The 27313-nt window shown below is 29.1% G+C and overlaps 1 long non-coding RNA gene across 2 annotated transcripts in view; it reads left to right on the forward strand.

The window, feature by feature from the left end:
* The window catches only part of LOC129963837 (uncharacterized), a 409853-nt gene that overhangs the window by 129311 nt on the left and 253229 nt on the right, over positions 1-27313 (forward strand). The gene's annotated exons all lie outside the window — the stretch shown is intronic.

Genomic DNA, 27313 nt, shown 5'->3' on the forward strand with positions numbered 1-27313 from the left:
GAAATGAAAATTTTGTTTCAATCTATATAAGGTAAGTATGAAGTTTCACTCAGGTATATCTAGTATGTTGGAAGTTTTGAAAAATCTTTTGGTAGTTTGATTCGTAAACATAAAAGCTTTATTTTAAAGTCCTTTGGGCTAGCAAAATAAATAAATAATAAAATAATTTCGTTACACTTTTTTTTCTGAAAGTGCATAATCCAGCCAGCAAAATTAAGAGGGAAGTCAACTTAAGCAACTTCAAAATTTTATTTTTTGCAAATGAAATAAGATTGAAAAATACTGTTTGCATGAAGTGAAGGATTTTAACTCCTTAATAATCTCGCCCTTGAGCCATAGGGACATCGGATTATCTGTCCTTAAACTTATGAGCAGAAATTGAATCATTCAAAATCTCTGTAATTCAATACAAAAAATTACACATGATCCACGGACATCTCAAGTGTTCCGTGAATTCTTAATTGCATCTGTTGGAAAACGCATTCCTGAAACGGAAGATGCCATTTAACCAGAAAATATATAAAGCAAAATGATAAATGTTTTAAAATTACTTTTTTATTATAAAGCCGAATTTATAGCTAGCAAAGTTTAAAATGAGTCCTTTGTTGTTGGAATACTGAATTTCATAAGATATAGATCAAAGTAACGGCTTATTAATGTTCATTGTATCATCCTGTATTCAAGAACACCTTTGTAAGACGAGGAAAAGAATTAATTGGGAAAGGGAGTCTAATTTCTGTAGGATTATGCACCATTTATAATAGCTGGACAGCACTTCAGCAACCGAAATGTTTCTTGGTATTCTAAAAAGGTATTTTACTTCGTCTGACAAATGCGTTCCGGAATGGAAGATACATTGAACATCAATAAACTATTATTCTAACCTATGAATTATTTTTGTAATGCATCACTCCGGCAACTGCAGAGCCATCTGGTGTTTAAAGTGTAAATTGCAATATCTATAAGTTATTGTTTTGTTACAAAAATTTGATCTTTAATGCCTTCCATGGCAAAGGCATCTTTCTTTAATTGTTTATGAGATAATTATTGATTTTTAAAGTTCATCTGAGCTTCTATATAATTTTGTTTTCTAATGCAAATTTTTATATTAAAAAAAAGACGCTAAACTTCTATGAAATATTTAAAGAAAGCAAAAAAAAAAAAAAAAAAATTAATGTTCAACACGAATTGAGGTCGGTTACAGTATCAACATTTTCATTTTAAATGAATCAATTTATTTTTTGGAAAGATATATTTGAACAAGCTTAGAGCTTAATGGAAAAAAAAACTGATTTAATGACCTATGCCTATATTTTATATTTCACACTTTAAATTTTACCATGTTATACCATGGCATTTTATAAAATGCAAATATTCGCGCCATTTTGCATTGCATCTCATATTCTAAAGTTTTCCGTATCTTCGAATTTAAAGGTTACAAATAGTTGAAATATTTTATCCGCAAGATCTGGAGCCATTGTAAAAATGCAAATGAGGAAAAATCAGCAAACAAACATTTCCATATTGCCAAAAGAGATCCCGAAATTCTATTTTGCCTCCATTTATTCGCAGAAAGCCACCTTTTGTTGGAGTTATTGACGAAATCTGTGTTTATAACTATTTAACAATTCAATGAGGTGCATTCTGAAAGGATTACTTTATTCTACAAATTTTTGTAACAAAGTATTCCTTTGGGATAATGTTTAATTCAGCGGATGAAAAGATTCAGAGATTCGAATGAAAATAAAATCTGTATGGCTGCAATTAATTTTTATTCATTCTAAATTTACATCAGCAAATTTATTGTGTACTTGAATATGAAATAATTAAATAACAAAAATACATAGATTGATTATTATTACTTAATTTTTCATTTTATACGCCATTTTTGTTTAAAGAATTGAAAACACGTTTAACATGATAATTCTTGGGTTTGAAGAACTAATACAGAAATATTAAAAGTGATCTAAATGTGAAAAGTGGTCTAAAGATATGAATTGATAAAAAGTGATTTAATGAAAGTGACAAAAGTGATTTGAAGAAATGAATTGATAAAAAGTGATTTAACGAAAGTGACAAAAGTGATTTAACGAAAGTGACAAAAGTGATTTAAAGAAATGAATTGATAAAAAGTGATCTAAAGAAAGTGACAAAAGTGATCTAAAGATATGAAATAAGTGATATCCGAATGAAATAAGAATCCGATATAAAATCCTATATATTCGATCATTATATAAGGTATGAAATAAGTGTTATCCGAATGAAATAAGAATCCGATATAAAATCCTATATATTCGATCATTATATAAGGTATGAAATAAGAATCCGATATAAAATAATATATATTCGATCATTATATAAGGTATGAAATAAGTGCTATCCGAATGAAATAAGAATCCGATATAAAATAAATGAAGTGATAAAAAATGATGTAGATAAAAAGTAATCTAAAAATAGTGACAAAAGTGGTCAAAAGATATGAAATAACTAAGCATCCATAGATTTATTATTATTACTAAATTCTTTTTAAATGCTATTTTTATTTAAAGAATTGAAAACTGATAAACAAGAATTATATTTTGAATTTGAAGAACTAATATACAGATATCATAAATGATCAAACTCCTTAAAAACTAGTAAAATTCTCTCTGTAGAATGTATTGAATTGAAAAATGTGTTTATTACTTTTTATATTACCTCAATTTAATATTGAATGTCTTTCAACAACATATATAATAAAATATGAATCGTTTTTTTCCCTTTCTAATATATATATATATATATATATATATAATAGAAAAAAAATCTCAAAAAATTAATTGCATATCAATATATTCTGATAAATCCACCCTAAAAATATAGCTAGATTTTTTTTTTATATTTACGTGATAACATTTTAAATACAAAGTATCTCTGGCTTTTACTTTTGTTTATATGTTTTTCAAAAAATATTATATTTATCTAAAAAGGATTTATAAGCGTAAAATAACAACGAATGATATTCGGAAACCAATTATTTTTCTCTATAAAAGTGATGAATCATTCCCAAAAGATGCTGAATTCGTAAAATTTGTTGATTTGTAAATTTTTATCAAAGCGTCTGATTACTTTTATGAGGTAATTTTTTTTCTAAAAAATGAATTTTTCATGAAATTTAAAATATATTGGGTAGTTTTGTTAGAATATAGCATTAAAAATTTTCCATTATGAAGTATCGTTTTATAAGCAAATTAGATACTATTTCAATACATTTTGAAAATTCTCATCATTTCTGGGACACTCTGTATGATTTGTACAATCTGATATTTAGAATAGTTTGTATTGAAAAATTATTTTTTTGAAAATTAGATATTCTTTTTGAAATGTTATGAATTTAAAAGCTCTTTAGTAAACTTTAAAGTGACTACACCATAATTATTTGTTTAATCATTATTTAGTTCTTTATGAAATTACTTTTGGCTTTTCTTTATTATTTTTTCGCACACAATGCATAGATTTTTTTAAAGATATTTTATCAAAAAATTATTTTTAATTTTTAATATGCTGAAAAAGGCATTTAAATTTTTTTTTATATTTATCAAGCTTTCTTTAAAATGTCAATAATTGTTATAATAGCATGTTTTAATATTACTTTTGTAAATAATTTTTTAATAAAAAAATTCAATAAATTTTCCAAGGAAAAGTCCTAACAATTTTTTTTTTCTACATTACCTCAATAAGTCAAAACTGTTTTTAGATTTTTAGTGAAAGTAAAATACTAAAAACGACCAAATATAAATCGTGTTTTTATTGACTGTAACATGAGTTTTAAACTTCTCTATAAGTAATTAAAAAAATACGAATTTTTTTAAAACCCAAGATTGACTTCCATTATTATATCTTCATCATACGGTCAAAGTGTTTTTTAATAATTTTCATGAGAGATGGTGATTCTAATCAGGAATAGTAAACTAATTTAAACACAAACACATCCAAAAAGGAATGAATTTGCTAGTAATTTCACATTCCAAGGCATTAAAAGTTAAAGGATATGATTTGAATAAAAATAAACAATCTTTCTGATTTATGAGTCACTGCGTAAACCTTTTAAACGAAAATATTTTTAGGTAAAACTTAGTTTGAATGACAGTTTTCAGTTGAACACTTCACTAAAGCGCAATTTTATGTAATATGTATTTAAAACCAATCATTGTGGAGTTTCAGGTATAGAAAATTAATGGGTCTTAAATTCAAAATTTATTATAAATCTATAATTTTAGTGCCAAGGCCATATGTTGATTTTTATTTATTTGAATCACCATGTTTTCGAATTATTGTGTCCTCACACATGATTGTTTTCTTTTCAAACTGTCTGCCTTTTGATGTATTTAGGAAAAAATTAGGTACAGATAGGTAAATGTAAAAGTTGCAACCTGTAATTAATCCATCTAGTTGTCGCAATTATTTAGCTATCTAGATTTATTATGTTTCAATGCATTAAATTTTTTTAATACTTTCATTTTTAATTTTTAAACATTGATGGCTTAATCATTATTTCGTTATTAAAATTTTTTATTTTCAACTTGAAAATGTGACTAGTAAAATTAATTAATCAATCTTATTCCATCTAAAATAAAATAAAAAAACTGGTGCAAATATGAATAACCACAGAGGTAGATTGATTGCAAAACTCTATAAAAACACTGAGCAAAAATGCCATATTTCTTAATTTAGATTTGACAGTATTGGACCCCTATCCCCCAATTAATTTTTAATCAAATTTAATGGAAGTCACTCACATTTTTATATTCAAACAATTCCTCTGTCATTTATTAAAATATATTTAAACTGAGCAAAACAATTAATCAAATTCTCAATTCTTGATGGGGAATTCCTTTTAAAATTATTAATCATAACGTCTGAACTAAAATTTTGATCGATAGAATTTCAGTTTGATTGAAAAGACTTTATTTTTTTTTTCTTTTTACGAATCCCATCCATTACTTAGCGCCCGTTGCTTAAATTAAATTTATTTCATCCTTTAGATAAAATTAATTACACGCCAAAATAGAAAAAAAAAAGAATAAACGTTCTAGAAAGCGAGAAGGCATTCTAATTCACGAACGCTATAAATCAACTGTTCCCGAAGACACGGTTGCAGTTACTTTTCATCAGAAATATAAAAGCTGGAAAATAATTTTCAATCAATTCCGTTTTATGATTGATCCGTTTCATTTTCTAAGTGCTGCAATTATGCTTATAACATGTAAAAATCGAGCTTTATTAATAACGATTTTTCTCGACTTTGATACATGGATTTCCGATATTTCGCTGTTTTGCCAAGTTAGTTACGAAACACATGTCATAATTCCGTGAAATTAAACGTCGTCATAGCAACGTGACGTCACGTATGATCCCCTCCTCATTTACATAGGTTTTCGGCTCCCGTTGGCTCTCTGTCGCCCGAAAACGCACGTCCATTCGCGGAGAAGGGGGGAAAACTTGTTCTCCTATTGGTGGCGAAAGGAGTGAAGGATCAACCCTTTGAGGCCAGATTTGTCAGTTACCCGGATGTAGCGAGGTGGTAGCGCGTTAAATGCACCTCTTCATTCTAGTCATTCCCTGCTGATGAAAGGATTTCATTTGCAACCTGTGAATTGTCTGTTTTCATGAATCTATACATTCTTTTATATTTTAGACAATTTTTTTTTCATTTTACTATTCTATACAGCAGGCATTTTACACATTCTGCTATAATTAAAAGTATAATAAAAGTTAATTTAAATAATTGATCTCAGAAGAAAGTGCTTAAATTATTTTAATTATTTTAGCTTACAGTTTTGGATACTTTTTTATAACATTTATAAGTTTTATTCTTCATACGATTTTTTATCAGAGCCACTAATAAAATCAAATCAATTCTAGTTCACGAAATAGACATCAAATGCGCTGTGGTAATTTGATTTTGTGATCAAGTGAGCTTTTCTCTGGAGAAATATAGATGTGATGACATAGCACAGTAGTTAATCTTAACTGGTATACGCAGTTACATTTGCCATGTGACTATGACAACACTTGAAACTTTTCCATTGCAACAAGCGTTTTTGAAAACACACTAGGATCAGTAATCAATTTAACACTGTTTTCAGCAAGTATCCATTATAAGTTCGCCATTTTGCAAACAATAAGTTATTATTATTTCCAAATCCATCGAAAGTTCCTAAATGTTAAAAAAAAAATTTTTTTTTGGGGCCATCTTTTACTTGCACCTGTCAACTAAAATACTAGTAAAAATAAAGAAAAAATTAATAAACATTCCTTTCTCTCTAATTATAAATAAATTAAAAAAAAATTTCCATCAACAGATGTATGGTACAAAAAGTTTAAACACCACCTCTTTTGCTTAATCTTGTTTTGTATTGACAATTTGACCAATCTACTGTTCATGCACGGATTCGTAAACCCTTTGCGCTTTTGCACATGCGTCAGGTGGCGTTTATTTCATCAAAAAAGAGACGAGTGAAAAGATAAAAGAAGAGGATGTTTACATTTTGCAATAGGATGGATCAAAGGTAGAATAATCATTCACCTTTCTGCGTATCAGCCCTAGCGAAATATAATCGTCTAAAAATGCTGGTCTCGATAGATTGAAACGAAGTGTTCAAAACCTGGAGAAAAACTAAAATGAAATCTACGATCGCAAATTTCAAGCTATCACGTGAGAACATTATTATTTTTAAGTCATTATTTTTCTTCATTAATTGAAGTCATTAACCACTTTAAACCGATTTGAAACAATCAAGGGACTTTTCTATCGGTCTCTATTCCTGTCTCTCTCTCTCTCTCTCTCTATATATATATATATATATATGTATATAATGATAATTTTTTTAAACTTTCAATTTCAATTTTTCTAGCTGGCAAACAAAGTTTTGGAGTCGACCGATTTTGAGATGAAATAACAGTTATGATGTCATAATTCTACGTCAACCTTTTAAAAAACGCATCTGCTGTCAAAGAAGCATACGTAATCATAAAGCAATACTGGTAAAAGCAGGTCAACCTTTTGAAAACGCATTTGCTTTCAAAGAAGCATGCATAATAATAATGCAATACTAGTAAAAGCAGGTAAAAAAATATATGCGATTAAAAGATGATGATGAAAATTGCCCTTTATGCTTTATTCATTGTCTGCGCGATTTCGAGCTTCAAGATTCATTTCCTAAGCGATTTCGAGCTTCAAATCCCCCTAATCAAAACAACATGATGTTCTCACATGATAATAAAGTTTTTTGGCTGCGAATATTTGAGAGTTTGCCAAACTGACCGTTTGAGAAAATGAGTTAGAATTTTTATTTTTAACTAGGAAAATTTAGCCTTCAATTAATGGTAAATTTAGAACTGAAATTTAGTCTTTAATTATTTTAATCAAATTTTAAAATTCTTTGCTGAATTTTACGGTTACATTAAATTTCTACCCTTACATTTTTATTGATTAATTGGAATTTAAAAGCATAATATTAAAATAGTAAAGTTTTAAGAAACTTTTTCCTGCATAAGTAGGAGCTTAACGAGTTTGGCTGCATTTCCCAAACCATGAACACAATATAATTCAACAAAAGAACACTTTATGAATCACACACATACGCACACGCACACACTTGCCGATGTAAAGGTGCATTTGTTAAAATATTACAACATAATAATTATTTAGTTATATTTCTGACATGAAGTTATTCTGACATGAAGTTATATTTCTGACATGAAGTAGTTGACAGCAAACAGCAATTTAACTCAGCGAAATTTATTCATATTAGGTAATTAATTCTGAAAGGGCAAGAAACAAAGATAATAATAAAAAAAATTATAAAAACCATTTTTTTAAAGTGTGTTAAAAATAAATTTTTTATTTTTATTTTTATCATTTCTAACTTTTAATTCATCACTTTAATAATAATATTTTATAGAATATATATTATGTAACATTGTAAGTTCTAGCATATCAGGAAGAATGAGAAATCTATTTTCTAACATTGTAAGTTCTAGCATATCAGGAAGAAAGAGAAATCTATTTCAAAATATTTCATTTTTACAGTCATTAAATAACAAGTTAAATAAAAATGTTTCACTGAAATAATATTTTGAGAAATGTAAAAAAAATCAGATTCCAGATTTCTTACCTTTTAAAAAGAGAAGAAGGAAATTCTAAATGCGTTGACTGATTATATTTCTTGAATTTTGATAAAGTACAAATATACGATTCAACAATCATATAATATGAAATCTTTTAAAAGAAAAGTCATATAAAATATCAGAACTTTTTGTTCTATAATTTTTATCGTTAATTTATTCTCACGAAACAAAATTATATGATTAATTTTTTTGGCGAAAAAAGACTATTGATAAAGAATTCAAAGATATTAGAGCAATATGTCAAAATAACAATAATAATAATAATTTATTAATGATGTTTTTAAGCAGTCTTTCTTTTCTTTTCAGAAAAGAATGAAGAATCATCCAAGTTTAGCACGTGAATCATTTTTTATACCAATGTTTAAATTCCATCAATTTATACAATGATAGAATTGAAGATTTCGAAGCAAATATAACATCAAAATTGAAACAAATTTATGAAGCAATTCAGAAGGGGGGGGGGATTCGCAGACATGTTTCTTAGAACTTTTTCTAAATAAACATTTTTGACATTCTTTTTTTCTAAATCTTTTAACTAGAAATTTCCAGAAAACTGATATGATCAGGAAGCAATATAATTAACAAATTTCATTGCACTTGTACTGAACTGACGAGTTAGACTCGTGTATTAGAATTACAGAATTGAAACCTGTACTTAAGTTAAAGTATCTGCCAATTAATTTAAAAAACAAAATTCACTCGGATATGATTTAGTATCTCATGTGTTTTTTCTTTTCTTGTATGGGTGGAAATAACAATTAAGTGAAATAAAATGAAAGCAAATATGTAATGTAATATGTGTCATCACATTACTTACATATATGATGTGCTGAATTAAATGTGTCATCTAATTAGGAAGTTGAAAGTCACAATTTCGAAAGGGTCAGTTTTTTTACTCGCCAAGATTATAATTATGTTAACCCTTTCCACTCGGAAAAGAAATTCGATATATAATTATTAGCCTAAGATGAGGACTTGTTTATTGCGCCGAAAAACAAATATATGTGGTTGTTTTAAGTTGAATTTTTCCGAATATTTCATCTACCTCTTTTAATCACACTGTAAATATTTTTAGCAATCAAAATTAAAAATAAATAAATAAAATATCAAAATGACACATTGTCTTGCTTGATAGGAGCCATCCGAGTGCAAAGGGCGAATACAAATGGGTACATATAAAATGCTCAGTTAATATCTTTGATAGTAAAATCCAAGTTTGAAAACTCTCTTAAAGAAGATATCCCAGTTTAAAAGCTTTTAAAATGAACGACGCACTTAACATATAAATATATATATTATGGCATCACCTTACACTCTTTCCGAAGAAGTGGTCACTTACTTCCTGTCTATTCCGTGATATTTTTTCTCTACAATCAAATAACTTAAAATCGAAAAGTAGCTTGAAATGCACTTTAACTTTTCTTCGGAGAACTAAAACATTAGAGAAGTATTGGCAAAAATTTTAAAGTGAGTAGTCTTGTATCAGCCAATTTCAGCCAAAAGTGGCATTTCCACTGGACGCTGGGAAAGTCAGCTGGGCTTAATTTTCTTTTCAACGGCCCGGGATTCTCTGTGGAAGGCCGAAAATATACCAGCTTGCGCGTAAAATATATTTCGGTTCTAAACAATTTATTTCATGTGCACTTTTGTCAACATATGATAACTTACATGCCAAACAAATCACTTGTGACTAGCAAAAATCAATTTTAAAAAAAAGGAGGTAAAAATCTACATATTTAAAAGAGTAAATAAAATTTTGGACTTTTCCATCGAAATGATTATGTTGAGAATCTATGGATTTAAAACTTTCAAGAGGTCCACTCTGAAGATTACAAATAAATGAAGATTGTTTTTTTTAATTATTAAGGATTTCTTCTTAATGTAAAATTTTGGAATGTTGCTACTTTATGGACTCGGAATTCTATTTTCACGAGAGACTTTTAGTTCAAACATTTTAAAACAATTAAAACGACTGACAATTTAAATTTATAATAGGTATTTTCTCTATTTAAAGCTTGCTGCTTATTTTGTGAAGAAATCATCATAACAGATTTTAAATATCATTATATTAAAAAATGCAACAAAATTTAATCCTTTATCTGTACTGATAAAAGAGTTGAATATGTGTATTTATAGGCTCTCTACACTCAAAATTGTTTCGTCTACAACTACCAAATTTGGAACATGTACACTTTGGTGGGTGAAAATGTGCACATTCGAACAATTTTTTTTGTTTTTGAAATTGCAATTAGAATTTTAATTAATAAAAAAATAAGCTGAATTTTGTTGTTTCCCCTCAATAACTTTCGAAACTATTACTGCACAAAATTGAATTTTGCACCATTTTAAGGAAATTTTTGCTAAATTTTGGCAATATTTGAAAAAAAATTATTTTTTTTTGCCCGATTTCTAACAACAGAACCATTTTCTTTGTTTCATTACATTTTTAATCACAGGATTTCTTTCTATTGTTTTAAAGTTAAAGAAGGAGATTCTGCTTAAAAACTGTACAAGACGAATAAAAATAGTGAAGTTATTGTTGTATTATCTCAAGGCAATAATACTCTAATGCGCTACCAGCGCATCTATGACTGTGCTTACTGAGCAGAGAATAGCTCCAAAAAAAAAAAAAAAAAAAAATACCGAAGACTCTAAAATATCGCGGAAAGTTCAAGAGGAAATAATCGGGCGTTTTCTTGCATTCATTGCGTTTATTTTTCTGAATACAAACCGAAACTGAATTCAAAACACATTTTAACAGTTATTAATTACAGTTAACAACAGTTAATAAAACTAATACTAAATGAAAAATAGGTTGACATGACAGTTACAATACCACGAAATTTATTGGAGAGATGAAATAGACATTTACCGGGCGTATTTAATAGAGCTATGATGGTATAGGATTATTTCAATCAGATAGGCTCATACACTTACTGAACAGGGTATATATTGAACAATTATAATGACACTACTTTAATGATGACCATTTGACGGAATCAAGAGCACAAAGTTATATCTAAACGATTAATCTTAAGTATATACAGTATTCCTAGCGAACCAAGTGGTCACCTGAGGCGATTAACAATAAATAAATTTGATGAATTCAAAACAATATTTAACTTAAAAATTCTTCTGCATCTGTTTTAGACTACAAAATAAAAGTGAAAATCTGCTTCAGAGCTCATGTTCAAAAGAGGCAGAATGCAACCGGTGAGAACTTTCCAACAAAGCAAAGCAAGTTTAGATTTAAAAGTAGACAAACTTAAAGGGGTTAAAAGTCCTTTTTCCGATTCTAACTTCTAAATTATTATAATTATCTAAGAATTTTAATTTCAAATGATGGTTGGCGGGATAAAACTATTTAATTGTATCATCTTTCTATGAAAATGATTAGAAGAAAAAGATAGACTTTTCTCTAGTACCACCCATTGGAGCTGTGGCCCATTCACAATGGCCGACATTTTCATCAATCCTTCAACATTTTCCCTCGCCCATTCAAACTCTAATCTAAACAATTTCAGCAATCTTGTCCACAAATTAATATTATTTCATGTAATTTTTGAGCAATGGGTAAATTGTCGTTTTAGTGATTGTGATGGATGAAGATCTGCAGAAGTTTTCCAGAAATCGCGCCATAAGAAACATGGCAATAGGTAATTAATATATGGAGTATACCCAAAACATTACTGTAAATTCATTTGTAAATTTATGCGTTATTCTTCAAACAATAGGCTGTAAATTAAAAAAATATTAACTCAATCTAAATTCTTTTATTCATTCCTTTTGTTCATTAGAAAATAGTATAAAGCCAAAGTCTACCAAATTTCATAGTAATATGATAATTATATTTTGAGTGATTTTATTTGAAGTGAGCAAAAAATAAGTAAAGATCAATTTTGAGAAAAATACATTTAAAGTGTACAGCAGCATGTTTTAATAATAAATTATGTGCGTACATCCTTAAAATTCCCTGCATTTATAGGTCATACCTTCTTCCTCCTCAGCTTTTAATGATTTTCCTTTTTTTTTAATCTTTTTTTTCTGTCGATTTTTGCATTTGGCAGTGAATGCCGCATAGATTCATTTATTCTATTTTTGTCGAGCTCAGCAAATGCTCTACCTGCATTTGCACTAGGATACACTCCAATAACCTTTAGGATATTCAGTAATTCTATAAAACCTTCATTAAAATGTATTACAGACTTAAATGCCCCTCATCTGAGGGTTCGGAGCTCAACAAAGACATCTTTAGCTACGAATTTCCACAAGACACCTTTGAAATTCTCATTGGCATTTTGAGTTTTTCCATGCAAAAAAATGTTCTGTATTTAAAACTAAGTTTGTGTTTATACAAATTTGGCCCTTTAAATCGGTGCTACCGGTTATTTAATTGTCCACTTCCGGTTTACCGATTATTACAAAAATATTAATAACTTGACTTCTAATTAATGTAGAGACAAAAGTAAACCTCTTTTTGGATAGTTCAAAGACTGGTCTATCCAATAAAAGAAATTTTTTTAATGCCATTTTCAGCGAAAATCGACCTTTTTAGCATGTTCGGATACCATAATTTTACAACATAAAAGTATTTGTACTTCAGTATTTGATATTAAATTTTAAAAAAAATGTAGAGAAATTTTTAAAAAAAATGTTATAGGCAAGCTACTATCCAGATTTTTGTATAGCCCTTGTACCCCCTTATCTTAATTCGAGATAACTAAATATTTGTCTAACAGATGTCGACCTCATCAGTTTTGCGAATTCGAGATGTTCCTATTGCTTTTCCCTACAATATCGTCATGGCTTGTTAAATGAGTTATATATTTAGATTGGCGTATTATAATACTTCTCAAATTACAATAATTTGAAATAAAAGAATTATAAATTTTACCTTTTTTTTAGTTTCCAGTCTATGAGTCTATAAATGATTAGATTTCTAGTCTATAAATGATTAGACACTGATTTAAGTTAGGGCTAAAACTGTCTCTGAGGTGGAGTAAAATTATGTGGAGTATGTGTAGTAAAATTATAAATGAAATCTTTACCTTTCACCGAGTCATTTACATAAATATGAATGCGTTTGTGGTAAAGTTTTGAATCCATTGGGTTTTAAAAGTAAATTATTACTAAATGCAAAAGAAAGGAGGAATCCCCCTTCATGAAAGTTTTATTTTAACATATAAAACACTTAGGATTAAAATTGTCACCAGAATCCTTTCTTTCACCGAACCATTTAGAAACTTACTTTATACATATAAATATTCTTATCCTTAGATCTTTTTTGAGTAATGGTCCTTGCTCCTCATAGGGCTTTGATGACGAAACAAAGGACCGAGAGGAAGAGGGAGCAAAAAATCATTATCTTCCCAAGGTCAGACCATGCATAATTCCTTTTTCAATTAAAACCCCCATCAAATCCCTTCCGTCCACAGAATTTACCCTTTTATCAAACAAATAATGAAAAAAAAAAGTGCTGTACCTCTTGCCAGCGGTGTCTAAAGGCAGCAGTGCTTACTCCCTAACCCTTTCTTCAGCACTTAGGGATGTTCTGTTCAATCCGCCAACCCTAAGGGCCATTAATAACCTAAAGTTCTGTGGGGTAGGGATGCATTTTTTCTGCGATTAGCTATTAAACATTAGCGTGATTAACAACACGATGACGCTGATTCATCCTCTTCACGGTGAGGGGAATGGAAGAAAAAAATCGATATTTTTTCTACTCCCCGACCCCTGAGTCTACCCTCGTACTACCCCCATGGGTCGGGAAAAGCCGTTAAAAAAGGAGTGAAAAAAATACGGAACATTCACTCCTATTGTCTTTCCCGTACCCCACAGGCTTCATAAAAAAAGGTTCCCCGACCCCTGATGAGGGAAGTTCTAGGGGGTGGCCTATTGATTCTGAAGCGCGTGCGACGGTTGCAGCAATTTCCGAGAAACGGTTCTGGTTTCGGTTTATTCCTTTCAGCTGTTTGATTGCAGCCGGCCGCATTCGGTGGATGATTTTTTATTTTTTTATTTTCTTTATTTATTTTATATGGTGAGAGTGACGGCAAACTGTTACTTGCTCTTGTCGGATGCAACGTTTCACCTTGACAATGAAACAGTTGTTGGCCTTGGAGTAGAGCACATATGGAAATCATATATGTTGACCAAAAGAACTTTATAATTTAACAATTCTTGTTTTATTACTATACTTTTAACTGGGTGAATATGAACTATACTAATGAAATCGATTTCATTTTTCATTAATTTTAATAATTTTATCTATCCTGCCATTATAAATTTGTTAGAAGAAAATATTTTAAATCTTTTGTTGATAATGGATGATGATGAATAATGTTGATGAATCATTCATCTTTGACATTTCCACATGAAGATTCTCATAGGAAAAACACTTCTCTGTTCATTCCTAAGCTTCAAGTAGAAGAGGTAGCCATTCTCTTTGCCGACTAGGATTGCACATGTAAATCGAACAGGAAGTCGCAACTGTTTGAAAGAAAACAGCAAATCAATTGAACGGACTTCTTGACTTTAACACTTTGACATGACCCTCGGGGGGGGGCACCTCGAAATGAGGATGAGATGCTTCCGGCATGGTGGTTGGATCTCGCCACCCTGGAGGGTACAATAATAGGTGGGGGATCTGACTCCCCCCACCGATGACGGGACGTACTTCCTTCGGGGTGGGTTGTACCGTGGCCGGTGACGGCCCTTAGGACTCAACCACAGTTCCCGCCAATTGCTGTTGCGGCGGTCCGGTCATTCAGTTCTATGGTTTAAATCCGTGTGCCTTAGGGCGGGTCGGAGAGTTAGAAGGTTGACTTGACTTAACACTTTGACATACAAATTTACTTAACTTACTAAGTAGATGACAAAACCTATGCGGGACCTTTATTGTTATTTCAAACCTTACAATAATACAAACAGTATTTGAGATATTAAAGCTTTTCTAAGTCATTTTTTTTTTCATTTTGAATTACTTAATACTTTCACTTAAGTGCAGATTTAAAATGAAAAATTAAGAAATTCGATGCGCTTCTGCACGTTACCTCATATTTAATAAATTAAATTGTTAGTAAAATTTGTCAATTTTAACAGAATTAAATCGATAAATTTTTCTTTATTTTTCACCTCATTTATAAAATTTACGAAAGACCAGTTTTTGTCATGAATAAATTTTTGCATACAATGCTAATTCTGAGTTCAAAAATAATTAAATTATAATACCTTCCCGGTTTTGAAATAAAAAAATTATTTATATGATGTTTTTTAAAAAAGAATTTTCATGTTCAGACCTATTAAAAAGTTTGTTTTCAATTTTTACAACCCAAAAGAAGCATGTATAGTTGAAATTAAAATGCCTATATATAGCGAATATAGTAAACAGATATAATCTTTTCTCTAATTCGACAAATGAGAGATTAAATTGAAACAAAGGACTTAGAAATATCAGCGACAGCATAAAGAATCGTCAAGATTAAATTCAAAATTAAATATTAATTCATTAACATTCAAAATTGAAAAAAAAAATTATTTAAAAAATTCTGTATATTTTGAGAGAAAAATATCCATCTCCAAAATCATTTACGGAGAAATTCAATGCAATTACTATCGAAATTTCAGTTTTTAAGTTTGGCACAAATCAGAGATCGATCAAAGCGTTACCTTTACTACCTTGTAGCATAATCAATGGTATACAAAGCATGAAGCTTTCACAAAAAGAAAAAAGTTATTTAAGAAGTAAATAATTACATATATATCAAATGTCTTGTATAAAAACACCTTATGACTATAAACAGTGATAGGAAAATCATATGTATCTCAACATCTCTCTCTTGACCTATATATGACCTGACAATCGTTAACTCTATCATCGCAGATAAAAAAAATCCTTCACGTTGGTGTGGCGTGGAATTTTGAATAAGATAGCGCAGGTACACATGTTATCATTATTGTTAAAACAGCTTTTAAAATGGTATTAGGGTCTAAATACTAGTTTAAAATTGGAATTTTTATCTGACTAAACTAAACTTTGCTTCACTAATTCAACTTTCATAGTAACTGTTTAGTTCAAGATTAATTTGAACTTACGAGGACATCCACAAACCAGGTAAGTGTTAGGATAGATCTGTGAGATGTTTTAGGTAGACTTATCTGGGCTTCGAACTGAAACGAAAATTTGAAAAAATAAAATAAAATAATATATAGGTGTAATTGTAATTTTTCGCAGTATCAATTTGTTGAAATTAGATTGCATTATTTTCTCAAATTCTTGTTAAGATTAGTTAAGTAGGTTTATATAATCTACTTTCAAATAAAACTTATTTCAAATCCAATTTAAATCAACAAATGTTTATTTATCTACGAAATTTTAAACATTTTAATAATAAGTATGAAATCAGTATTCTAGAAATAAAATTCTTCCTGTATTTTTTTAATCATTTGCAATTATTTTTTGTTGGATATTTCACTTCTGCAAGTTGATAAAGATGATTTGAATATAGATTATGAAAAAGAGTAAACAGACTTTTATTAGTTTCGTGAAAATTGATATAATCAAAAAAGACTTTAAAAGTTAAATAAATTGATGAAACAAAATAATAAATTAAGGACAGAATTATTTTCCAATGAAAAAAAAATCGGTTTAAGTGGACTTTTATTTCCAAACATTAGCGTTTATGTTTGTTTAGTTTTAATTACTTTAACTATAATAAATGGAATAATGATTAAAAAATCTCTTAATTATTCATAAAAAAGAATTTTTATATGCCTGAACGTTTAAAAATGAATCGTTTATTATTTTCTGAAAGTTAATTTAGCTTTTTAATACTAATATTGTTACTATAAATTGGCCAAATTCATTAAATAATTTCATTATTTTTCTATTGTAATGTCACCTGAGATTAAATAGCTGAAAACTAATTAAGCTGGAATTTTTCAATTAAAGGGCAAAATGAAAGATATCTACTATTAATTAAATTAGGTCTATGATGGGAAAAAAATACTCTGTTTCTCATCATATTATTGAATTTTAGATAACTGAAACTGACGAATTTATTCATGCACTTTATGAAAAAAATGGTGAAAAAAACTACAAAAATAATTTATCTCAATAATCGTAATTACCCTAGTGTTTTGTCATTTAATTGTTGAACAACGCAAAATGAATTAAAAAATACAGCATCAGCGTAATTGATTACAATGACAAAATGTATCGTTCCACTCTATCATTTTAACAAACTAATTGGATAATTTGCTAAATGAATTAACTCCGAATGTTGATAACAAAGTCATTTTAATGTCACAGTCGATGCTTTAAAAAAACAGAGAACTTCGCTAACCTTTTATCGGGCTTTATTGGAAGGGCATTTTAAATTAATTTTTCGCACGTTTTGTTTAATAGAATAGTTTTTCTCTGTCGAGAATTTTTTGTTCGCATTTTAAAAAAAAAGTAGTTTGCTTGTGGTTTCTATTCTTTTCAACTAATGCTTTTGTTAACGAATGGAAAAATGGTGGAAGCCAGGAAATATAAGGCATTTTATGATGTCACTGCCAAATTCTAAAAATTTTAATTAATCAAATTTGTTGAATTTAATTTGTGGGTCACTCTATTTTAATCACTATGAATAACTGAAAAATAACAGGTGTTTTCTTTCCATTCATACTTATTTGTATTGCAGTTAATACATTTGCTGCCATAGTTTATGCATGGAATTCTGATATTCTAATTATATGATTCCTTCTTTGTTATTTCTTAATTGTAGTAGGAGGGGAAGAGGGTCATCTAATTAAATAATAGATGTGAATCACCGGAGAATCACGCGGTGGTCACTGTGTTTATTCATTCTCAATCGATGCATGAATCGCGCCTATTAAATTTTGGGATCCACTACGGCGAATACCAGATTTCTTTTAACGAGCGGTGATGCGTATTTTATATAAAAATAAAGAATAATCAAATAGTGAGGAATTATTTTGTGCTTGGTTTTTGCTTTCATTCGGCTGAGATATCAAATATCTCTAATGACAGGACTTATATCAAATATTCGAACGGTTTTTATATTTTCATAACCGAAATGAAGAGAAAATATTGCAATAGTCGGGAAATTCGAACTCCAGATGAATTTGACGAATCTCCAAGCTTTAAACTTCACCGAGTTCGAAAAACTCATTTTTGAAAAATGACTGTCTCTCTTTCTGTCTGTCTGAAATAAGCATAATTAAAAAATGCTTTGAGTTAGATTATTGAAATTTGGTACATGGTCTTTGCACTAAATTTATAGATTTCTATCAAATTTTGTGCAAAATCCATTCGGAAAAGTCTGCCGGTTCGCTTTTCTGAATAAAAATTAACACAAAAATTACAAAACGAAGCTAAATAGAAAGATAAAACTCGGTTACTTTATAGATTTAACATCTATAGAATAACACCTGTCAGAATTTTGAGTCAAATCTGATGAGGCATTGACTGTCTATCTGTCTAGACCTTCAGAAACATGTAAATACGATACTACAAAAACATAGTAACATAAATATGTCAAATTTGGCTTATTATTTTGTGATTGTGGTTAATTCTGTGTCAAATTTCGGATAAAATTTCATACGATTCGGAAAAAACGCGTCTAAAGCACAAATTCACCTTTATTAGAAAGTGCGCGAGAAAGTTTTGCGGAGACCAATCCCGCTGATTATTAATAGCAGTAATTATAGCTTAAAAATCTTTATAATACAATATTTGATGTAGTAATACTTTATTCTGGGGGGTGATAAATAGAAACCCGACTATCATAGATTCTACATTTTAATGATGAATCTTTTGTTACCATAAAGATATTGTTGAAATAAAGAGTATACCGAGTAGTATTTATTAGGGAATTAAGGGAATTAACAATAAGTATTATATTATATAAACCTAGAGTAAGAACTGATGTGAAAAAATGTTTTAATTGGATTTGCTTCTATAAAGACTCTTGCTCTGTAAGGGAGTGGGATTTGGGTTTCAAAGTACTTCCTATAGATAAATGAGACTACATGTTTGGAAACATTATAAAACAGTTTCTTTATCTCCTTTCTGTTTTATTTTACTTTTTAAGAGTGTCTAATTGGATAATGTTTTTGGTTATTGAATTTTATAGGACAAGAAACATATTTGTTCATGTGTATTTATATGAATGTGCACTTTAAAATTAGTTCACAAACGTTATCTTAAAAATGTCTTAGGAAACTTTTATTTCAAAAGTAACACAAATAAATTATACAATTGTAAAGAATACTAGATTGTTCAAGATATTTTACAATATTACTTGATGTTGCAAAATATTGTAATATGCAATTTTGAGCACAAAGTTTAGATATTGTACGACAATATGGGATTTCATATAAACTTAATTTCTATTATATTATGAAAAGTTTGCTTCTAAAATAACATAGATAAGTTAATGCTAAACATTCCATTATACAATTTTTAAGCACAAAGTTTAGGTATTGTACGGCAATATGGAATATCATATAAATTTTACAGCCTCAAGCAATATCTAGAGCTTCTTAGATATTGGTTCTTACCCGATATAAGGCAATATATTGAATGGTTTTATATAGTATTTTGTGATATCACAAATATCTCGCACTATTTTACAATATTCGATCAACAGGAAATTCAGCACTTTTTTGTTATTATGAGTCCCTTATTCTAATTAAACTGTGCTAAGCCGAAGGGTATTTGATAGTTTCACACAATATTGTATTATGTTGTATAACAATATTTCTGATATCGCACGTTGTTCAAATATTGTACAACAATATTGTACATTATTGCACGATATTCAGAATATCTCACAATATTGTACATCTGTTTCAGATATCCAGTATTTTGAAAATGTGAATTTAACTTCAAAATATCTCAGAACATTAGATATTTTACTCATGACTTTAGCTGTTGAGCTACCTGGACTGTGACTTTATATTCGTATAAAAGACCTGATTTGACAAGAGCTTTTTATTTTTCCAGTTGTTAAGTCAAACATCGAGTTTTAAAGCAAATATTGATCTACACTTTACCAAAGTATCTTGCTCAAAAACAAAGAAAAAAATCCCACTTAGTCGTAGCTTCCATTGGGTCGTGAAATCCAATGTTTTCAACGACTGGAATAACTACAGCAAATATTCAAATTCTTTTTACAAATTACAGCCATTGCGCGAAGAGAATATTTCTCCTTTTTCTTTTTTTGTTCGTCCAAAACAGAAGTACCTAATTTACTTCCTGAAAAGAACTTTAATTTTCCCCTTTTTCAGTAAATGTTCGACAAGAGCGGGTACATTTTAATCAGCAACAATGGCCAAGAAACAAAAGGGACAAAGATCTGAAATAAGTGGATTCCTCATCTGTAAATGCAGTCAAAAAATTTCTTCTCTTTTGTTTTCTTCCTGCTTCTCCTTTGTTTCAACTAGCCTCTGAATTAATATCAGAAAAAGCTTTTTCACCAGATAATTGAAGTAAAAACTATCGGATAAATAAAGTTAAAAGTTGTATTGGGTGCTAGTCCTCTGCTGCACTGCAAAGAAGAGAAATGTTTTTTAGTTACTCGCTTCCCTGATTGCAATGATTGAAAAGAATAAAAAAAAAGCAATCCATTCCTTAAAAGATTTTGTAACAATTTCTAAAGTCAGATCTCTTCGAAATGGAAAAGGAAAAAAAATCTTATAAAGTAAATTTGTTGAGGATACGGTTTTTACGTCTGATACTCAAGAGCGCTGATTTTTATATTCGACAGAAGGAACAGAAATGAATCGCTGAAATTTAATTACTAAATTGTTTTTAATTAGAGAGGCGGGAAGATTGGATTTTCCAAAGAGAATATTCATTTTTTTTTCTAACGATACGAAGACATTTTTTGTATACGGATTTCTGTGATTGAAATTAGAAGAATAAATGTTATAAAACGGAAAAGGAGAATACAAGGATGAAGAATTTAGTTTAAATTTATATTCTATAGTTGTTTATTGGTTGGTATTTGCTATTAACGGTTTGTATTTTACATTTGTTTGTTAATCTGTACTCAATGACTGTGTTTGATACAAGAAAACAGTATTTAATTCAAATTTATTATTTCAATTGAATAGTCCTCTTTTTTTACAATTTGTCAAGGAAAAAAATTCTTAAATCTCTTTAGTCTGAAATATCGGAGCATGATGACTTCAGATTCGACATGTTGATTGCATCAGCCGTTTCAATATGTATACTGAGGTATTTTCACATTGAGTAAAAAATAGAAGGAAAACCAGATTAAAGTGCTATCATATAAATAAAGGTAAAACATCTCCTTTACAACTAAAATCTAAAGGAAGCCATATTTTTTCTACGTATCCCATGTGAAATAACAAAATTGATTTGAATTTCATTACAACAATCAATATCATTGTTGCAAGCTATATTTAAAGTTATTTTTGAAAAATCTACTAGAATTAAAAACTATTACTCTAAATTAATATCGCTGAAAATCTGATTTTTAAGTTTCAAAGTAGAGTGAAAATCCTCTTTTGTGCTATATTATGAATCATTGTGCCATATCTTGAATGCCAATTTCTTGATACATTTTAAAATAAATAAAATTTTGAAATTATTATCTTAATAAGCATCTATTACACAAGAAATAACTACATGCTAAATTTAGTAGCTGTAGCTAAAGCGGGCTATTCTTTAGAGAATTTTGAGTGAATTTTGCAATACATTATTTATAGATAATATGCAAAACCAAAAACATTGTCATGTTCAAAAGAACGGAGTCATTTCTCCTCAACTTCCTCTCATATTCTCTAATGAAGTTTTATTCCTCCTGCGTCCTGCAGATAGGCATATTTTTACCTTTATTGTAGTTCAAATATTACATAGATCATGATTTTTTTAAAAATTCATACTTCAAATTTCTTTATCTCGTTATTTGAGATATTGTTTTAGCTCATACATGAATGGATTTTTCGTTCTTGGATTTCTTCCAAAATACGATACAGATATCAAGATTACATATCAACATTCAATTCATCTGACGTGTTCCTTTTCTTTTTTTTAGTTATTTTATTCACAGTTAGGTAAATTTAAGTCTAAAATAATCATTTCCATCTCGAGGAAATCTGACACATGATACCCATTAAAATGCCAAAGATCGATTTTTTTGATGATTTTAATAATTTATGGTTCTGTACCTCACGTATCAAAAATTAGAAAGAAAAAAAAAGAAAAACATAATCCTACATGAACCAATATTGGCTCTTATATTTACATTATTTTGTAATAATTATTTAATACTGGTATAAAGATCTTGGACTCATTTGAGTCCATTTAGTTAAAACCTGTGGTGGTCAAATTAATTCAACTTTAATCATTATTTGTTTTTCTTTCCGGTTTCCCTCCAGATGAATAACATTTTTTCCTGTCATAAACAACAAGCGATCTTTTTTAAGGTTCTCTTTCGGTTGTATATTTGAATTTCAATATTTAGGGTAACTCTAACTTTTAAACTCAAACCTGATATATTAAAGGTGCTTGTACAATTTCTGCAAAACCATCTTTTGCAAATATCACAATATTTTCATTTACTGGTGCTCGATAAGCTCCTTCCCCAAGATAATTTACAAAATTTACACTGTGTTTGTACACAGTTGCTTTACCATTTGTTAAGGTGCTTATTTAAATCTCCACAAGAACTACTTGAGGAAAAAAAATTCTGTTAACCCAACAAACCGGAAAACCTAATCTGTTGATATGCAGATTGTGCCATTCCTCGAACTCTAATGAATCCAATCGAGCGCAATTTTTAAATGAACCCCTAACGAACGAAATAAAGCTGAAACGGGTCTTAAGAAACCAGTCACGAAATAAAATAAAACTCTTACAACTACGGGGAGATTTAAAAGTTAATTCCTCCGGGATTACGGCTTTACCACAGAGTGCGTTCCGATGCGTCCTATGATTGCGAAGATTCTTTGGAATTTCGTATTGCTCCAGAGTTAACGCTGGAAAAAAATAAATAAAAAGAATAAAGAACTATTCCGCACTAGAAACTAGCTCTCTTTGTTTCACAGGTTTCAAAGCCTTTCTAATTAAGAAAAAGAGCAAATTCCTCTTTATTTTTTTCTTTGATTTGTATTTTTAAACCCCGTTAAGAATTTATGCAATTTAATTTTTTTTTCTTCTTCTTTTTCCCGCTTCTTCTTCTACCGGAATTTAGAATAATTTCTTTGTTATAATACATGCAAGTGAGGGATCTCCCCACTCCTCCCTCCTCCTCCTCCTGTTTGTCTTTTTTCTTTCTTTATTCTACACTTGTTCGTCACTATTATGTTGTTTATAATCCTAATTTAAATTTTTTTCTTCTTTTTGCTTTGGAAAAGAGAAAGAGATAGAAATGGTTTTAAGTGAATTTTTGTACAGATGTGTGTCTTTTCCAATTCCCTCTTGAGAGTACAGGGATTTGGAACAATCTTAAGAATATTTACACAGGATTTGTTAAGAAATACTCTCCAGGAAGTTTCTTTGTTGACTAATTCCCGGATGTAATGAGGAACAAAAAGTTTTGTGATGGAAAGCAGATTATGTCTTCCCTTTTTTTAATTCCTGTGTACTCAAGATTCTTAAACCTTATGTGCGACGAAATGTAATCTTAAATGTTTGGAATTTAAATTGCTGCTTTTGTGTTATTGATTTCAAACTTATCACGTAAAGATTAAAAGCAAGCCGATTTATTAAATAAAAAAAATCTAAAGCAGCCTTTGTTTCAAAATTCTTTTTTTTTTCTTAGCTGAAAGTATCGAGTATTATAACTTTCTGTTAAAAATACATACTTAAAATTATAAATACAAATAATCGGATTAAACGAATATGACTAATTTTTCGAGCCTTTTTAGATTTGATATTAAAGTATGTACCTTAAGTATTTCAAATATGCTTTTTGCACTTATCATTCTGGCAGCATTAAAAAAAATCAATATTTTTTCAAACAAAATATACGACGAGAGTTTTATATAATCTTATGAAACTAGTTTTGAACTTGTTCTGTGTATTTTTGAAAAAGAAATAATAATAATAAAAGTGATCCACCAGGCATTAGACAAAAGAAATTTTGTGAGTGGTCAATACACAATTTTTTTGATGAAAATCCACAAAAAGAAGTCTACTTGTACGTACGGGTGTGAACACGACAACATAGGAACTTAATAAGTTAGAGAGATGACATTAGATCTATTGTTTTATCTGCCAGAATTCAATGTATGTATTAGACTTCACTCAATGCTGTAACTCAAAAATAGAATACGTTAAAAACTTGAATTTTAGTAATTGTTTTTTATACCTTTGGAAGCCTGGATCAAATTTGAGCAAATAAACGTAAGAGCGAACTAACTGTCCTAAAATTCCTCCTCGATTTTCTTTATTAAATATCCAAACAAAGGTACGAGAAGGGCAAGTACAAAATGTACTATACTGTGTAACTATGCTAGAACGTTGAGAACATCGCCAACGTTGAATATGATATAATTTCGTTGGAAACTTTTCCAATTTTCAACAAAACAAGGGTTTGAAATCATCAATTGCTTATCAATTGATTGATGTATCAATTGCTATAAATTGTATGCATTCAAATTACGTATAAACTCTTAACGCTTATAAAAATTACGTTTTCATCGATAAATAACCAGTGGAATAATCATTTTGAATAATTAATCATTTTGATTCAGTAATTAAGTATGCTTATATGATTTAACAGTACAAGATTAGGCTGCGTCAGTCAATTAGTTAAAAGGGCATGGTCAACTAATCTGTTTTTCAAAAAGCGTAAAATCAAGATTTAGACAAATGCTGTTGTTAAATACAAGTCGAAAATTGAATAAAATTGAAACTTAATCGATTAAATCAGTTAACCTGAAACAAAACCTTCTCATTTGAAAATTTCCGCGCAGATCGGGGTGATGACACCTTAGGAAAATATTTGTGAAAATTCACTTGGTTTCTGAAAATAAGAAACCACACGAAGTAAGCGAATTTTTCAAGATGGTTTTGGACAGAAATAAAGCACTGGCATAATGGATACAAATAATAGATTTCGCTTAAAATCAGTTATCTTTTAGTTGACTGCATGTGATTGATTCTTAATCCAGTTATAATTGCCAAGTTTTCTATATAGCTTATTAGGTTAACTTTCAACAACTGTTTTAATTTGGCCACTGTTTAATTATGTTGTTATTAAAGTGGAAATTCCAACCGTTCTGTTATTTATTTAGGACGCTATGTTATAAGAAAAACGTAATGTTCAGAATAATTAATGCTATTCCATATTTAGGGCTATTACTTCAATGTTAATATGCCTAATGTGTGACCTAATCCTGTAAATAATAATTTGACAAGAACTTTCAGATCTTTTCCAACAATAATTAAATAATTTTCAAGAAACATTATAATAAATTTTCAAAAAATAAAATTTTATTAAAAAAATTTGTAATTCTTCTGTTTGTAATTCCGAAGTACCTTTTCAGTTTTTTTATATACATTTTTATTCTGTATTTAAGGAATGTTCGAATAAATTCCAAAATCATGTAAGCATTGTTAACATTAATGCTTAAAATTTAATTCTGTATCTAAAATACATTAAACTAATAAGAATTATTATAGTAAAATAGAAATGGATTAACCTATAAGATATTAACTGTCAAAGAACTTATATTGAGTAGTGTACAAATCGACAAAAATATTTCTGTTTTTCATTATTCAGTCCTCAAAGAATTTATTTAATCAAACTATTGCACTTAACATATTGAAACGCAGATAAGATTCCCCGTCTAAAATTTTTCATCTTCTTTTTTTGATAAATGCGATAGCTTACCATCACACTTAACAGCAGACACACTTAACATTTCTGCATCAAAAGATAAATTCATTAAAAGAATCCAAAAAACTAAAAGCATTTAAACGATCGATCGAACAGCACATACAAGGAACTATCGAACAAAATTCGCAGAAAAAATGGCGATCATAAATTTTATTCCACTTCCACATTACGAAAAACTTTAATGGTGTTATTTCTTCATCAATCAAGGCTCCAGAAGTTTGCCGGCGAGTTGCATTTCCAACGCTATAAGTTTGTCATAATTATAAGTAAATTATAAAACTCAAACAACACTCAATGTCGCTCCGAAAACTCATTTGTTAAGTCTTCCTGCCGATAAATGCACGATGAAAACTAAGTCGTTAACTTTCTTGCATCCATTATTCCACCAGAGCGAGCGGAAACTCGACAAAAATTAACGCAGGAAAGTGTAAAACAAATACGCCGTCTCTTCACACTGTCGGGCTTGTCCTCCATCTTGTTTGCTGATCTGGAAGTAAGAGCGGGAGACGATAATTTCAGTTCCGATGTTTGGGACCTTTTTGATTTATAGCCGCAGTTGACAAAGATTTCGCCGTTATGCGACTTGTTTAATTCGTTTGATGTTAATGCGCTACGTCAGCGAAATCAATTTTACTGAAAGATCACTGGGATTTTTTTGGAATGATTTTTGATTATGAATAATAGGAGTCATTTGATTCCTTTTTTTGTTTCTGTTTTTAGTCTTAATCAAAAATTATTCAATGCAAGGAGCGAACAGTTGATGATCTTTGCAAAGCTTCATTGAATCATCGCATTTCACGAATATGTCAGGTTTGTGACGATAGGGGATTAGTTAATTCAATGGACAATTTCATGATCATTAATTAATTTGAGATTTGTTAGGGGATTTTCATTTCTTTACGCTTCGTGCGGATTTCAAATCGAAAGCTTATGCAATAGATGGTTTGTATATAAACATAATAATTTTGCAACAAATGTTCTTGATCAGTATTGCTCGTAAACTAATTATCAATTTCCAATAGATATTTTATGATAATTTAAATAATTTTTTCTGGGCACTCCTCAATAGATAATTTTAAATTATCCATTGATTATTGATTATAAAATTCTATTTCTAAATTGTCGCCTTTGGAGACTTGCTGGTTTGCCAGGATTTGTGATTGCCAAAATTTTAAATTGAATATTTTAAGTAACTTGATTTTGATGACTTAATACTTTTCCAACAAAGTATTTTTAAATTTAAAATTTAATCGAAATATGGC

Source organism: Argiope bruennichi, chromosome 3 (genome assembly GCF_947563725.1).
Source record: "Argiope bruennichi chromosome 3, qqArgBrue1.1, whole genome shotgun sequence".
Classification (NCBI taxonomy): Eukaryota; Metazoa; Arthropoda; class Arachnida; order Araneae; family Araneidae; genus Argiope; species Argiope bruennichi.